General features: G+C 35.5%; 1 pseudogene; it reads right to left on the reverse strand.

Moving 5' to 3' along the window:
• Positions 1 to 12,257: 12,257 nt before the first annotated feature.
• On the reverse strand, positions 12,258 to 13,078 carry LOC113268396 (proteasome maturation protein-like; annotated as a pseudogene).
• Between the last annotated feature and the right edge of the window lie 3,061 nt (positions 13,079 to 16,139).

The following is a 16,139-nucleotide window of genomic DNA, read 5'->3' on the forward strand; positions in this document are numbered from 1 at the left end:
AGTAGTCATTTGAGCTAGTCACTAAATATTCTGATTCTTTCCCTTCTGGGCACATGGTAGGATTCTACTTCTTCACTGACTTGAAATAAGAAATAGTAATGCAACTTGGGTTGTCCAAGAAAATAAGAACAGAAATAAGACATTTTTTTTCTGGGCAAAAGTGCATTTCCAACTTTATTTTTTCCCACTTTTGGGGGCAACCCACATAACCATGAGGATCAGAGTCCCTTTTGCTGATATGTAAAGATAACAAGTAAAAAATCAACTTTATTGTTTTAAGCCCCTGAGATTTGGGGACTACTCATTACCAGATGTGTAACTGAACCTATCTTGATTGATATGTAATTGGTTTAAGAGGTGTGATGTTGCCATTATGACAAATGGTGGATGGCAAAACAACAGTTTTTAGAGAGTGGGACATAGTAATCACTGATAGCCAGTGACAAAAGACTTGATAAAACTCTCACCTATAATAATTTGAGAAGCAGATAATGTCCCAATGAGCTTATAGCTTTAGGTACTCCGGGAAAACAGCATGGTAATATAAATTAGTGATTATAGGATTCTTTTAACAAGATGATAACAGATACATGTAAATTCAGATAACAAATGGTCAGTTTTCAAACAGTATTGAAAGAGAATAGAAAAATATCTGAAATTTAGGGACATACCAGCGTCAAAATTATAAAATGATTATTAGAAATTATGTAAGTTTTAAACATTTAAAAAATATTTGTAGTGTGAATAGTCTCAGTCTATATTTTTTAGGACTTTTTAAAAAAAAGATTTTATTTATTTGAGAGACAGCACAACCAGGAGAGTGTCGGAGGAAGAGGGAGAAGCAAGCTCCCCACTGAGTAGGGAGGCCGATGTGGGGTTCGATCCCAGGACCCTCAATCCCAGGACCCTCAATCCCAGGACCCTGGGATCATGACCTGAGTCAATGGCAGACACTTAACCAACTGAGCTACCCAGGCTCCCTTATTTTATAGGACTTTTTGACAGTATTTCTATTTCAACATTAAAGTCTTCCCACTCACATTTATTTTTCTCTTTCCCTGAAATTTCATTTAAAGGATAATGAAAAAGGACACCTGGGTGGCTCAGGGAGTTGAGCGTCTGACTCCTGATTTTGGCTGAAGTCCTGAGATTGAGCCCCGCCTCAGGTGCACTGAGTGTGGAGCCTGCTTAAAGATTCTCTCTCTCCTTCTCCCTCTGCCTCTCCCTGCTCATGCTCTCTCTCTCAAAGTAAATAAATGAGGATAAAAATAAAAGATAAACCTACAAAAATAGAAGCAATCTGAAGAGAGCTTTCAGTGATACTTCAATACATTTCTTGAAGGTAGAAAGTAAATTGAAGAAAGGAAACTGAAATAGCTCCAGGGTGAGAAGAAGGGTTGCCAGGTAAAATACAGGATGCCTAGTTAAATTTAATTACAGATAAAAACCAAGTTTTATTAGTATAAATATGTCCCATGCAATATTGGATATTCTATATTTTTAAAATTTTTCTTCATTTATTTTTACTTTTTTGTCAATCTGACAATCCTAGCCACAAGAAAGCTACTATTCTTAGAGAGATTTGTAAAGACAGACAATTCATAAATCCCAAAAAGATGGCATTAAAAAGGAAATAAATAATCACAGAATAAAAAAGGTCATCTTGAAAATGTAATTGGAATTGGAAATAAAAAGTTGAATAAAAGGCAAATGAATATAAAAAAGAAAATTTTCCAGAAGATGACAAAGAAATTGTAAAGATGACAAAGAAAATGAAGGTCTAGTGCAGGGGTTGGCAAATGATGGTGCATGAGTCAAATCTGGTTTGCCGCTATTTCCTGTGAACGCTGCTCAAGACTGTTAGCACTGTAAGTCCCAGAAAGCAAGTCAGGGCATCTCCTTCTGTCCCATTCCTGCTTCACTCCCAGCTCCTGCCTGCCTCCTCACTGGGAGGCACAGCAGTGCTCATGCTTTGGACTGGTCACACCCCACATGTGGGCATTGCTGTAGTTGGTGATTACCAGGCACACAAGGTAGCATAGTAGTCAGGTGTTCAGAGACTCAGAAACTTTCCTCATTTCCAGCCAGGTGTCCAAGCTGAGACCACTGGGCTCTCCTAAGGGAGAGAACTGCACACCTTGATCAGGTGTCACTGAGGCACTGAGTAATACTGATGAGGGTGGCTTCCTGTCCCACCCCTCACCTGCCTCATCCACCACATTCCTCTCCTTCTGGACTGTGTCTCTTTGTTCTTCATCCCAAAATTGTCTCTGGGATACAGCAAGTGGGTGCAAAGCATGCCTGTTACTTCATGGGGTCCATCACAGGAAAACGGGAGTGGGCAGTGCAGGTTTTTCTCTCTTATTCTGTAAGTACCACACAATACCCTTGATCCTGCCACTTCCTTAATAAAATATTCACAATCTGGCATTTTACCTAAAATGTTTGCCAAATCCTGATTTGGTGATCAATCAAGAGAGTAAAACATGTGACTGAAAATAGTTTCATGAAGAAAGGGAGAGTGGAAAAAAGATGGAATTATCAAAGAAATAATAGAAGAAAATCTCAAAACTGAAAAAGGGAACATATCTTTAGTTTGAAAGGACTCTCCAACTGTATAGAAAAATGAGCGGGGTGGGGGGGGAATCCACATTATAAGGAGAAAAGCCTACCTGTTTCCTAAGTAAGGGAAAATGGAAGGGGAAAAGCAAGGATCAACTGCCATCAGAATTTTCATTAGCAACATCTGATGTTGAAAGCTACAAGCCTGAATGCCTCCCAGTTGCTGAATTAAATTATTGTCATTCTAAAGTTGCGACTCATCTTCATATTCATTAAAAATCACAACCAAGTACAATGACAAAATGGTAATATTTTCAGACACGCAAGGACACCTCTTTTATATTAATAAATTACTCAGGGATGCAAACCAAAGAAAGAATAATAGAAAAGAAGCAAAGTTTACATCTTAGGAGAACAGTCCGGTGGGAGTTATCCAGGGATCACAACTCTGCCACAGGCTTAGGCTCCATGAGCCTAGAATTGGCAGAGGCTTGGGGGTTCAAAAAGAGAGGTCTCTGCGTGGGAAAAACAATATTCCATAGAAAAATTAGTGCAGTTGAGAGGTTGGGAAAAAATGAGAATATGCTAGAATATAATAAGGGAATACAAAAGAAGAGGAATTTATTTGAGCTTGACACTTGGCTCACTTTACTTTGAGTAAGAGTATTTAAAATGTAGATAAATCAATGTAATTTCAGCACACTGCTTCCATGGCAAGGAAAAATACAGTATCAATATACTTGACATTGTTTATTTCTTTTGTAACTTTCATAATTAGGCATTAGTAAATCACAGAAGAATGAATTATAAAACAAATAAATAGAGTTCTTTATATTATGAACCTCTCTGTGGAGAGATTAATGAAATGAATTGAATATAGACCAGATGACTAGAAACCAAAAAAACTAAACTAGAATTAGGAAGACATAGGAGTTTCACTCAAATTTCTCAAAGAAAGAAAAGGTGGTTTCATTCCTCACATCTGAGTGGTTCAGAAAAGGGATATGGGGGGATGTGTCCAAGGCTGCTTTATTAGTATCCATAAGCTTTGTCAATACTTTAGAGACAATAACTTCCTGCTTTCGAGTACAGCAACTTGAAAAGGAGAATCTTCTCATTAAAGCTACTCAAAATGAACTTTTGGAAGGACATCTTATCATGATAACAGCAAAAAGAGCGTTTATTGATTGCTATTTTCGAAGCTTACAGTGATTTCTTTTTAAATCTCATTTTGCCCTCACAATGGCCTTATAAAGTAAGTATTCCAGTTTTAATTTTATATGCGATGAAACTAAAGCTCTGAGAACAATACCTTTGCCCAAGATGACACACTTTATAAGCAACAGAGTCAACATGTGAATCTAGGTTTGTGTGATTCCTGAGAGACTGAATACACAAATGGAAAATGGCTAGACCATATAGGCCAATATGGTGTTGACCCACACCTTCTGTGGCAGTAGTCCCAGCATGATCAGAATTTGGTTAATGACTTCCAGCTTCCCTGTTCTCCCCACTTCCATCTGTGTCCAACTTTGACCAACCAGAGAAAGCCAATATGCTCCCAAGCCAATCACATAGGCTCTCCCACTTTTACTTAGTCCACCTTCAGCTTCCCTTTGCCAACAGCCTCCAATCAGAGCATTCCTGAAGCCTTCCCCTTTTTACTATAAAGCTTCCCCACTTCCCTGCCTGACTTTGAGTCTCTGCCAAATACAAGTGATGGTAGCTGAATCCTTCGCTATAGCAAGAGATGAATAAATACTCTCTGTTTGTTCTCATTTGGGTGAGTTTCATTTATTTCTGTGTACAAAATGCTGTCATTTCAACCACTATACAGTAAGGTTTAGAATTCCAATGCAGCAATTAATTGCTAGTTTTCTTAAAACTAGCTTTTGGAAGGCAAAGTTTTCTAGGCAAAAAGAAAAAAGAAAAAGATTAAGAAGGTTCCACCACCTTAGATAAATTGGGGTGGCAAATTATGGTAAAATAAAACTGCAAATCATTGCTCTAATCCTTAAATTGACCTGTGTTCTGTATTCATAGTTGGAGGAAAAGATCCAGGGCCAAATGACCTTTTATATTGCATTTCTTGGTTCCATTCTACAGCTGGTATTGTTACAGATCAAAAGAACCAGCAGTGCCCAGATTTAGCTGCAGATAGTATGTGAAAGCAAAGTGTTTTCTGGCTGTCTAATGGCTTTCCTTCTGTTAATGGAATGAAACACAGCAGGGACTAAAAGTAAACACCTAAATATTTCTAATAAAAACAAGGTGTGTGGGCAAATACATAAGTTTAGGGAAAATGTTTAAAATAGTATCAGTGCATGACATATGACTCTGGCAGAATCCTTTCCCAGTACTTTGACTTCAGAGTAGGCTACTGTGGGCCACTTAGCATTTGATCTATTTCCAGGGGCCAAGATTTATTTCTCAACTGATGTTTCTGGGAAAATCAGTTTCTTCAGAGCTTATGAGGTGTCCTCCAAAAGTAGAGGATAATCTCTTTTCAAATGAAATGTGAGCAACTGGGTTTTAGAAAACATTGTACAAGCTTTTAATATGCAGGAGGATGTGACCTGAAGATGTTTCTGAACATTTCACAGTTCATTTCATGGGACTAGAGTTCAAAGAAATATAATTGAGCTGATACGTTCTTCCTTGGCAGCTATCTTAAAGCCTTAATGCATTTCTATATTCCATTGCAATGAAGATATACAGAATGCCAACTCTGAGAAAGCTCTAAGGAGTTATACTTTTGAATTTTTGAACGAAGGTAGGTAAAATAAGGATGATTCTTGCATAACAATGTAAAACAGTGATTAAAGGCCACAGACAGAACCAGCCCACTAGGTTTGAGATGCTGGATTTGCTGCTTTGTGGCTTGAGACAAATTCTTACTCACTCCATTCCTTAGTTTGCTCTTCTATTGAGTTATTGAGAGGATTAAATCCGTTAGTATAGGTAAAGTGCTAAGAATGTCACCTAGCTCATAATTTTCATTATCATCAACATAATTATTAATTACCATTTTCTGGGAAGTTTGAGTGGGAAACCAAGGATTATTCTAGCTTCATTCTTTCTTCTGTTTATTGTAAACACATTTCGTTTTTGATGGTATGAGAAACTCGGGGTCAGAAAATGAACAAAGAAATCAATGGTGCGATTAGGGAAGGGTATCAAAGAAGGTGGGAGCTCACAGGCAGGTCACACACTTTGGTCCCTTAGCACTCTTACCCCCAGTAAGAAGACAGGTTAAATTCTCTCCAAAATGAATACCCATTGTGTTATACCTCTCTCCTCAGGATGTCCCTCACTTCTGTAGAACTATGATGAAAATTGGAGCAAGGTGAAAATTGCTCTCTGCCTACTCCTTCAGAGTTCAGGGATAGCTCTGAAACCATCTGAAGCATACAGACCCTCTACTAAGTCTAGGAGGTTAATTTACCTACTTCTGTGTTTGCAACTAGGTCCCTCCCTCAACTGAACAGTGACTCACTTTTCTATTGATATGTCTTGATTTATAGATGTCTAATGAAATGATTATAAGTCAGCAAAACATTTAAAATATCATATTCTAATTGTTTTCCCAAAGGTCTTCCCTCACATTGCTACTATATCGGGATGAATATCATTTCCCCAAATCGAAAGCTCTTTGGTTTAGCACTCTTTTGAAATCAGAAATAACTTCATAATCTTATTTATTCAGTTTCAATTTTAGCTATAGGATTAGAACTAATGAGCAGCATTTGGATTACATTTTTGAGATAATATACTATAAAAATTTTCATCCTCCTAACATATTGTAAGCTACTTTTGTGGCTGCCTGGACTTTAAATACTTTCTTCACTGGAAGCTAATCCATTATAGCTATTAGCTTCTTGCTCTGTCAAGGTACAGAAACTAATAAACCTTGAAGGTATTAAAAAAGCTACAGATTCTGAAGTTCTTTCATCAAGTTTGTTTGGCAGGTTAAATTACTTATTCTTATTAATATCAGAGAGTAGTTCATCCCAATAGTGAAAGGTCACCTTCAGTGTCTCTGTTAATAATTATGTCATTCTAAAGTCATGCAGTTGAAATTCCTGTTTTTAATCATTCTGCTCACTTCTAAGGACATATCAAGGCAATAAAATAATTTCAAAGGTGATATTTTTAACATCTCCAGTTTAATCATTGCTCACGGTAAGAAGAAGGTCAGTAACCGTATTCAAAACCATTTTTAAAGCAGTCACCTAATTTACTTAACTGTTACCCATTTTTTATCCTTTCTTTCTGGTCAACTCATTTTCTAAAGATGTTTCATACATACTTCTGTGTAAAACTTCAAAATGTTTCATAAATGCTTCTGTGTAAAAATGTGCATTTGTACTTAAATTTTAACAGTGAAGTCAGCCTTCACTGAAAATTCAACTAAGTATATCCAGCTTCCTCACCTTGGTCTCTGTGTTTTATATTTCCTTTTTATATTTCCTAAGTCTAATAAACATTTGAAAAAGAATAAGTCATGCTTCTTTATATCACAACCATATGATACTAGTAAGTTTATAACTTCATCTACAACTATAATTTTGTTTTTTGTTTTTGTCTCTTTGGCTTAGGCCTAAAATCCAAAACAACAGTAAGACATACAAAAGCCCATCACAGGAGTGTAAGAATTTAGAAAATAGTATGTATTTGCAAACTACAAATATAAATAATTCTCTATAATTATATTTACATTATTCAAGCAAAACTTATGTATTTTAACCACTTTAGACCTCATTAGAAATTACTCTGAAAGTAGATAAAAGAAATAAAATGGGATGTTATACATACCCTGCTTAGTTCTTTATAACAATATGATGGGAAAAGAGGATAAACAAGCAAATTTATGTTTGTATATTCCCAGTTTCCCTTAATGTACATAGGCTGATCTTCATTACTTAAAAAAAAGCAAGAATATTCTGCACTATAAAAACCAGAATCCATGTTCTGCTGAGAACCACAATGAATATGATTCTTGCCCTCACCTTCAAAGATCAACCTAAGCATATTTTACTTCGTATGTCTTCTCTTGAATTTTTCTCTTTTTTACTATTCCCTTTCTTCTAACTCCTACTAAATCAAGTGGGAGTTATTCTGCCAAATCGGGCAGATTTCTCTAGGTCTCAACGTTCACTTGTTTATTTTTCCTCTCACCCCGCGGGCATTCTCATCATAAGCTAATGCATCTACCTAAAGTTGTACCGTGTTGCACTTTTCTTCCTTGTAAAAGGGTCTGAGCTCACATGAAAACTCTTTAAACTAAAAGTCTGTAAAATTAATGAGTATATTACTAAGTTAATTTTAGAATGTAGTATAATGATCTCAGGAATTCAAGACTTATGAGAGACATTTGCCCTCAAGTATACAAAAAGCCAAAAATTACTTCTAGAAGGATAGACTATTTGGTTTATAGTTAACAAATAATTTCACATTATACCTTCACAGAATGAGAAAAGTATACCAAAACTTATATTCCCAACACCTTTATAGGACTGAAAAAGATAAATCTATAACTTTGTATATTAATTGAGCATACTCTGAAATGTGGGATAGTAGCATAAATATAGAAAAGATTCCTGAAATTTTTATTTACCAGCTATTTAAACTTCCTTATAGTCTGTTTATTACTACTGAATTAACTTGCATGTTTGAGATTCAAACTATACTGTACTATGGAATAGTCAGTTTAAAAAAAAAAAACTTTCTATATAATTCAAGCTCAAATATATTGATTATAGTAAGCCCTTAAATAATAAATACAATCATAGAGATATAATATTATTTTAGCACTTCATTCATGATTGTAAAGTTTACATTCAGTCGTACCTAGAAAAAATTCTGCAGGATCCTATACAAACTTTGATGAAACTAGTTACAACTCAGTCAATATCACAGCAGCTTATGTTCATAACAATTCAAATGAAGCCTAGGATCTCAGACTCAGAGCATATTACAGAAAAGCACTAGAAAACATGTGTTGAATAAAAACAAGTAATTCACATTCTCCTCCTAAATGAGAAATGAGAACTCTTGTTCATGCATACATGAGTGTCACTATGTCTGACCACCCATGCCGCAATTTAAAAATAATGACTTGCTGTCACTGCTAGGTCTACAAGAGCTGTTCCAGTTTTAAGTGATGATGTAATGAGTGATCTGGAATAAATGCCAAACACATTTTTTCCAACTTTTGCATTGGCAAGAAAGTAGAGAAAATAAGGCATCTCTCTCTGAAATTCTAAGGCCAAAAAAAAAAAAAAAAAAGACCAAGGTTAACCAACAATAAATATATCATTTTTGTAGTCACCTCAGAAAATATTGGCAAAGCAAGTATAAAAGCCCCACGAAAGCTTAAAATAAGGTTTGGTACATGGAAAACTAGCTTATACCAATAGACCAAGACTAGAGATATCTGAGCAGGTAGAAAAGCTACTTTGTGTTATTATGCCCTAGTGACATACTGTGAAACACTGGGGCTGAGATTCAACTATATTCAAGACCACACTGAGAACCTCTTACAAAGCCTTCATTTGTTTCTCTTTGTGTTTCAAATTTTATCTCAGAAAGTTAAAAAAAAAATTGATGACAAGCTACCAGATATGAAGATAACAATGGACTCAAACCTAAGTAGCTGGTTGACTGATAAGGTTCATCTGCCTGTTACTTTTTTATTTCTTCTATTAGGAATTAAATGGCCCCTGTATCATGATTACTATAAACTGAAACTATATACAGATTAAGTAGAAGATTAAAGTTATGTGGACTGGAGAGGTATACAGTTGGAATAAGAACAGACATATTTGCTACATTCTCAGATATATTTTAATGCTTATAATTTGCTTATTCACTCAATGAGCATTTATTGAACACCTGTTATACGTCTCTTTGAAGTTCTGAAGCTACAGCAGTGAACCAAACACACAAAAGTAGCTGTCCTCTTGGAGCTTACATTCTGGTTGGGAGCTATATCCAACCATACTTGAATCCAATCTTGGATGTCTGCTAGGCCTATCAAACTTGACAAATCCCAATACTTCTCAGTCTTCCTCCCCTTCACATATGTTTCTCCTCCAGTCTTTTCTAGCTCAGTAAGTGGCATCTCCATTTACCCTCTTGCTTATGCCAAAAATGTGAGTTATTCTTGTTTTCCCTCATTCCCTCACTCTTCCCATAAAATCTATCATCAAATGCTGTTGGCTCTACCTTCCAAATCTTTTCAACACCCACTACAACACTGGTCCATCATTTTTCAACTATACTGACTTAATAAATTTTCTAACTTTCCTGCTTCCGAAGCAGAAAAGGGGGGAGAGAGAGAGAGAGAGAATATAAAATAAAACAAATAAGAAAAAAACGATTTCTATTTGGTCACTCAAGAGAGTTCGGAATTAAGTTGCAGTTGATAGGGATAAATGGAGATTATATATAGATCATATATATATGCATATATATATACACACATATATATGTATATTTTTATATATATACATATAATTTATATATATAGTTCAATAAGTTTGAGTTTGTAATTGTACAATATATTAGCAATTATAAAATACAATTAAATTGAAATGCAATCACTAAATATAAAATTTAGAAATTGATTTTCCTATCCTTGTTCATTGGAAAATTCTTAAAACAATGACAACCTGGTAACAAAGAACATTCTCATTGCCCACGTTGTGGTCTTAATATATAACTTTTGTATAAAACGATCCACGTCTCATTGAAAAAAAATGGAAGGAACCATACAAAATCTGCGTGGAAACATTTAAGCTTAGATAGCAAAAAATATCTCAAATATACTGTGAGGGTCATGTTAAAGGACTCAGTAGTAATTGAAGAGTCTTACACTCAGTGAAGATAAGAAAATTTAAACATTGAAAGTAAGATCATTTGAACACCTAAGATACATTTAAATATACGAGTTCATTGTGATATTAAAAAAAATAATAATTACTCATTATTATCTTGAAATGTTGGTAAATAGATTCATTATGCTGTGAAATAAATGTAGAAAATTAGGCATGTGCCCTACCATTTTCTACAATAGCTGTTCTTTTGGATAATCACACAGCAGATGAGAAGTTTATTTTTAAGGGAGAACTGAAGATAATAAAATAATGCATTAGATAGAATTATAATATTATCATTTTATATACTCAAATGAATTAGTTAATCTAGATACTGATCAACAACTACTGCTAACATCAGAAAACAAGACAAACACACATTGTGCACCTCATTTGAGACAAACACAACACTATCTATGAAACAGTATCACTAAAAAAAAAAGAAAAATTAATAAATGTGAATCCTATCATGCCTCCAGTTCTAATCTGTAGAAAAATACACGAGAACATTGGCTCACAAGTTCTGGAATTTCCCAGGTGAAATGTGAAACTGGCCTCATACACAGAGGCCAAGGAGAGACCAAAGAAAGAGGCGAACCATTTCAGATTGGTAGGTGGCAGGTTTAATGAGCAAGAAAACTTACTTACGAGGTTTGCCTTGGGTGGCCACCAGATGAGTAGATCTCCGCACCTGTCCACCAAAATGTTAAAAGTTGTGCAGAGGCCTTTACCGGGCTGTCATGTACACCCTCCAGGTGTTCTCAACAACACATTGCTTTCTCTCAAGGCTAAGCCCTTGAAAATGGTTCCCACTGTTGGAATGGAGGGCAGAGCTACATTCCAAGGACAGAGGAGAAGGCAGGGAGCCTCTGATTGCCCAGGTCCAGCTCGAAAGGTCAACTGGCAGTCATGTTCTCTCCATGACCTCCTCTGAAAAAGAGAGAAGAACATGTTAAAAGGCACATGGGGGATGCAATCAGCAAAGAATAATCTGTAGGAAACTACTGGACAAAGGATCTTATTTCTAATTCAATAAATAAGTTGTAATTAATTTTTAAAAAGCAATGAGAGAAGACTTATATACTAAAAGGGAATTAAGAGATATTTGAACTAACTGCAATGTTTAGCACTTAGTTGATTCCTGATTTTTTAAAAAAAATTATAAAAACAAATAGTGGAATTTGTGAGAAAATTGGGAAAATCTGAACGATCAAATCTTTTCCAATATTAGGGGTTTATTGTTAAATTTTTGGAATAATGATGAAAACATGGGTATTTAAAAAAAGGGCTATATATTTCAGAGAAACATACTGAAGAGTTTACAGATGAAATAATACAACATCTTAGGTTTGCTCAGAAATGACTTAAAAAGAAGAAATAGGTAGGAGTATAAATAACACAAGATGAGCCAGGTGTTGATGATGGGTAATGGTGAAGGGTTTTATGATACTTTTCTATTTCTAGATAGAGTTGGGTTTTTCTATAATAAATTAAAAATAAATGTAAAAATATATCAACATGACATAAAATATTTAAGTAAAGTTTTTGATGCAAGAAAATCCAACTGTGTTCCTTTAGTTGTCAGGTCATTTGCTAAATGTTTTAAATCATTTTAAATCAGACAAAATTTTATATTGGAGGCTTCAAGCTTTAAGCATATATTCTGTTGGTGGAGGTGTTTTTTGCAGGAGCAGATTTACTTTTTGGGGGGCAAAAACTGCTATGTGTCAGTACTTTTAATGTTGTGTATATCAAATTATAGTAAAAAGACAACTATAAACAAGATGCAATTCTATTTTCATGAGTGGCACAACTGCATTATGGTAAACCAAGCTTATATTCTGTCATCACGTGGGGTTCTCCCATTTCTTCATTTTGTTATGGATCATTAAAAATATCTTTAAAAACAGTAGTTTCATCATTACTACTCGAACTATCCAGTGAGAGATTTGAAGTAGGAAAAACTGGAAGATACTGAATAAACTGCACTGCCTTGTGTTCCGTTTGTAACTTGCAATTTTCAGTGAGCACATATACCCTGGGTGTGTCTTAATGTGGACAAACTCATTTCATTCTGTTTGACCTGTATTTTTGTCAGCTAGGGCTGCCATAACAAAACAGCCACCACACACTGGGTGGCTTAAACAACAGAAATTTATTTTTCCACAGTGCAAAACTAGGAAGTCCAAAATCAAAACACTGGCAGGGTTGGTTTCTCCCAAGGTCTCTGTCCTTGGCTCACAGACGGCTGCCTTCTCTCTGTGTCCTCACATGGCCTTTGCACATGTAAATCTCTGCTGTTTCTTCTGCTTCTAATGAGGACATTGACGAAATTATGGTCCCACCCTTATGACCGCATTTCACCTTAATTACCTCATTAAAGGCCCTATCTCCCAACGCTGTCACATTGGGAGTTTGGGCTTCCATTTATGAATTTGGAGGGTACAATTCAGTACCTAACAAGTGGCAAGGTGGGTTTTTTTCTCCTGATAATTCAAGAGAATGACTGGGGGAAAGTTAATTTTTCATGTACGAAAGATCCTTCCAAAGAAAATGATGACTTTAAAAGGTTCACTTGTTGAAAGTTTAGTAACTGAAATACTGTCCTTTCCCTGGGATCCAAGTCCTCTGATATCCATCTCAGCCTGTTCCTCACACAGCCCCTCAGCCCTCAGACATCAGCTAGTGCTCACGTCTAATTCTAGAGGTTGACCCCCTACATCTGCTGGCAAATGTTGTTTTAAAATGTGCACAGATTTGTGGCCCAAAATTTTAAAAGTTATGGATGACAAAGGCACATATGAAAAGATGCTTCCCCTGATACGTCATTAGAGAAATGCAAATGACAACAACAACGAGATACCTCTACACACCTGTCAGAGTGGCTAAACTCCAGAGCAGACAACACCAAATGCTGATGAAGTGTGAAACATCAGGAATTCTTATTCATTTGTGGAGGGAATGCAAAATGATGGAATCATTTTTGAAAGACAGTTTGGAGGTTTCCTACAAAACTAAACATAGCCTCTTACCATGTGATCTGGCAGTCGTGCTCCTTGGTATTTACCCAAAGAGCTGAAAATGTATACCCACACCAAATCCTGCACATGGGCGTCTACAGCAGCTTTGTTTCCAATTGCCAAAACATGGAAGCAATCGAGATGTCCATCAGTAGGCGAATGGATAAGTTGTGGTACACCCAGGTAATGGAATATTATTTAGTGAGAATAAGAAATGAGCTACCAAGCCATTAGAAGATATAAAGGTAACTTAAATGCATATTACTCAGGAAAAGAAGCCAATCAGAAAAGGTTAATTACTGTATGATTCCACCTATATGACATTTCATAGACAAAACTATGAAACAGTAAAAATATCAGTAGTTGCCACAGTTCAGGGGGAAGAGAGGGAAGAATAGGCGAACTGCAAAGAATTTTTAAGGCATTGAAAATACTGTGTATGACACCATAATACTGGATACATGTCATTATATACTTGTAAAACCCATAGACTATAAAACACTAAGAATGAATTCTAATCTAAACTGTGGACTTAGTGTAATTATAATATGTTAATGTCGATTCATCAGTTATAAGAAATGTACCATGCTGCTGCAGGATGTTGATAATGGGATAAGTTATGCTTGTGTGGGAACAGGCTATATGGGAAATCCCCATACCTTCTGCTCAATTTTGCTATGAATCTAAAACTGTTCTGAAAAATAAAATGTTTTAAAAATAACAATAATGAAATTTTTAAAGAGTAAAAAAAAAATTGAATCTTATCTTTCATACACTGTGTGAATTTAAGCAAGCTAATTAATATATGTCTGGGTGGTTCAATTGGTTAAGCATCTGCCTTTGGCTCAGGTTTGGGGTCCTGGGATCGATCCCTGGAAACCCTGAGTCAGGCTTCCTGCTTCTCCTTCTCCCTCTACCCCTCCCCCCTGTTCATGTTCTCTCTCTTGCTCTCTCTTTCTCTATCTCAAATAAATAAATAAAATCTTTAAAAAGATATCTTTGTAGTCCAGTATACTTATCTATAAAATGCAGTATTAAAGGCCTCTCAGAATTATTGCAGATAATTAAAAATGAAAAAAAGGAAGATTTTACAAAATGACTTCAAATACTGACTTGTACTAAATTGAATGAGAGGCTTTCAGCTCCCACACTAATGAAAAACAAATACTGCAGATAGGAGGCCATTAATTCCTATACACTGCTTCTCTAAGGTAAATCATAGAAATGCCTATTTCAATTAATTAATTTATAGATTCCCTAGATCTAGTTTTATAAGTTTGCTCAATTTATGAAAAAAATAATCACTGCTTTGATGAGACAATATATACTCATGGTACAAACTTAACTAAGACATATATGGTGAAAAGAAATTCCTCCTCCTCCTTCATCCAAGTTCTATCCCTAGTAGTAACTACTGTTACCAGTTTTGTATATGTTTACAAAATGTTTTATGCATCTACAAACAATGAATGAGAGTGCTTGATTCTGGGAGTATTATTAGTCATATTTTAAAAAATCCATATTGTACAACAGTAACCAATCAGAATAGATTTGGCCTTAGCACTGTGCTAAGGGTCCTGGAGTCTCCCGGTTATGATACTGGCCCAGGGTCAGTAAGTTGATAAGTGAGTGATGTCAAGATAGAAACTAAGCAGTCAATACCCAAACTCTGCACTAGGTGTGTATTGGTTAAAAGGGACAGCAAAAAAGGAAGTGGTGTAGGTTGAGAGGTAATAAAGGTGTATGGTATCTATTTTTCACAGCTTTTTCTGGACAAATTTTTTTTTGTATTGCAGATATCATACTTAAGGTACTGTAAGGTACATACATACAGTAATTTAGGAACTGCCCAGAACCACAAGCTAGGATTTTTCCCATATGTACGTAATCATGAATCTAAAGTCAAAGGTTTTTAGTTTGACTAATCAGCCTTATTATTGCAGATTCCCTGAGTAAAGACTTCATTTGTTCTCTTACCTAAAATTAATATTTCCTAAGCTTTAAGAATTTTACTTTAATTTTCTTTCTCCCTTGCTCCCTACACTCCTAAGAACTGTCATTTTCTAGGATTTCAGGATGAGACTTGCTGTACAATCACATTTTTCACTTTTTCTAACTTCAGAAATGTGGCAGTCAATGAGAATTTTGGACAGTTTTTCTTTAATTTCGATCACATACATGACTCATTCTGCCTTCTCAAGTCCTTTCAAGAACAGGCTCAGAAGTAAGGCTCTTTAGGTTTGATGTATTTCAAGTCTCATATAATGCAGTGTTCACTTTCAAGTGTATTCATTCAAGGTCTTTCTCTTTCTATACCTCAAAGTGAAGAGAAGTATTCCTATAAAAGAGTTTCCCAAACTACCACTGCTAATTCCATATGAATGCAGTGAGGAGATGATAGAGAGAAATGCCCAAAGGAGGTACCATCTGTACAGGCTAAAACAAAATAAAATGTCAAATCGTATTTGTCTTCCTCTTTTCCTTTCCCTCACTTATTATTAAGCACAAATATTGAAAAAGACCTAAGAGTCAGTATGTGGTTCCAGAACTTTCTGTTTTTCAAATAACTTGTGCTACTTGTGGGTCCACAAGACAGTATGATAGAGTGGAAAGTGGGGTAGCTGGACATGCTCCAACTTTCACAGACTAATGGATGATCCTAGGCATCCATTCTCTTAGC

Source organism: Ursus arctos, unplaced genomic scaffold, assembly GCF_023065955.2.
Source record: "Ursus arctos isolate Adak ecotype North America unplaced genomic scaffold, UrsArc2.0 scaffold_8, whole genome shotgun sequence".
Classification (NCBI taxonomy): domain Eukaryota; kingdom Metazoa; phylum Chordata; class Mammalia; order Carnivora; family Ursidae; genus Ursus; species Ursus arctos.